Here is a 1183-nt window from a genome sequence, read left to right as displayed (position 1 = left end):
TGCCTGCGGGCGGCGGGAGGCCCCTGCCGGGAGGGGCCGCCTGCGCCGGCTTGGAAACACATTCGCCCCTACCCGGTGCCCGCGGCCCCTAGGGGTGGGAGGGGGTGGGTGGGTGACAGGGTGTCCCTGCGCCCTACCCTCCTTCCTGACGGTTTTAACATTTTCTGGAATTTCTTGCTCTGCTGTGCCCCTGGGGCAAAAGTTCTTGGGTCCTCTTGTTCCTGCCTGGATAACCCCTCCTGGTCTTCGCCCCACAGATCCTTAGAGTATTTTCATTGAAATATTTCTTTAAAAATTTAAAAAGGGACCCTCCCTGGTGGTACAATGGGTTAAGCGCAGCACTATGAAGCCATCCGCAGCAATTGCAGCATGACTTCAATCCCCGGCCAGGGAGTGACCCACAGGGCGCAGCAGACCTCTCCTGACTCCCCGCTGCTCCCCTCAGCATTGGATTTCAGTCGATCTGCCTGTTCTGCGCCCCAGTCTCTTTGGTGAATCTTCTCACTTCCCACACCTCTGGCCTATACCCCAGTTCTTGTATGCATAAATAATAAATCTTTTTTTAAAAACTTAAAAACGGCTGTCATTATGTTTAAGGAACAGTGAGAGCGAGTGGAAAGAGCATTTTTTAATTTTTTTTTCATTTTATACATTTTTTTACATTATTCTTCACTTTGTACATTTTCTGAAAAGGAGAACAAAAGCATGTGTTATGGGTTAAACTGTGTCCCCTCCCAAGAAAGGAGAGAGATGTTGAAGTCCTAACAGAACCTCAGTTATAAGGTCTTTACAGAGAGAGTCCATTTAAAATAAAGTCACTGGGGCCCCTCATCCAACATGACTGGTGTCTTTATAAAAGGTGGCATGTTGGATGGACACACACAGAGAGGAGCCCAGTGAAGACACTTGCCAGAAGCCTGAAGGTGAAGGGGGAGACCAGTGTGGAGATGCCAGGGCCACAGAAGCGAGAAGGGTGGGAGGGCTTTACTCTGCCCAGCCTGTGAGCCAAAGGCCGGGGCTGGAAGTTTCTTGACTTGTTTCATTTCACCACCTGACCCAGTATGTTTGTTGAATGCAGAAAACATTCTACATCCAATGACCTGCTTTCTAGAATATATAGGTTTTAGTCTGTGTCCTGAGTCAACAGACATTGGTTGTTTTCTTCATAAAAAAAAAAAAAAAA

This window comes from Condylura cristata, unplaced genomic scaffold (genome assembly GCF_000260355.1).
Source record: "Condylura cristata isolate star-nosed mole 26May11 unplaced genomic scaffold, ConCri1.0 scaffold00039, whole genome shotgun sequence".
Taxonomy (NCBI): domain Eukaryota; kingdom Metazoa; phylum Chordata; class Mammalia; order Eulipotyphla; family Talpidae; genus Condylura; species Condylura cristata.
This window is presented reverse-complemented; position numbering follows the sequence as displayed.